The sequence below is a fragment of the Bison bison genome, unplaced genomic scaffold (assembly GCF_000754665.1).
Source record: "Bison bison bison isolate TAMUID 2011002044 unplaced genomic scaffold, Bison_UMD1.0 scf7180017845683, whole genome shotgun sequence".
NCBI classification, from domain to species: Eukaryota; Metazoa; Chordata; class Mammalia; order Artiodactyla; family Bovidae; genus Bison; species Bison bison.
The window spans coordinates 46626-46858 of NW_011476256.1; positions in this window are offsets into that span (position 1 = coordinate 46626).

Consider the following 233-nt stretch of genomic DNA (forward strand, 5'->3'; position numbering starts at 1 on the left):
TCGCAGCGCAGGGTCGCTGTGGCCCTTGACACACAGGCTGGCTGACGCGGCGTCTGCCCCGGGGCGGGGTGGGAGCGGGGGACCCCTTTGGTGGCCCCCATGAGTGTCTGTGGTTGGCAGGGTCCCCCCATCCCTGAGGTGCCAGTGCTGAGCCCAGGAGGCCGGGCCTGGCCACCTTGACCCAGCTGTTCTGTCCCTTGAAGTCTGGGGGCTTCAGGGGCTGTGAGGGGGAC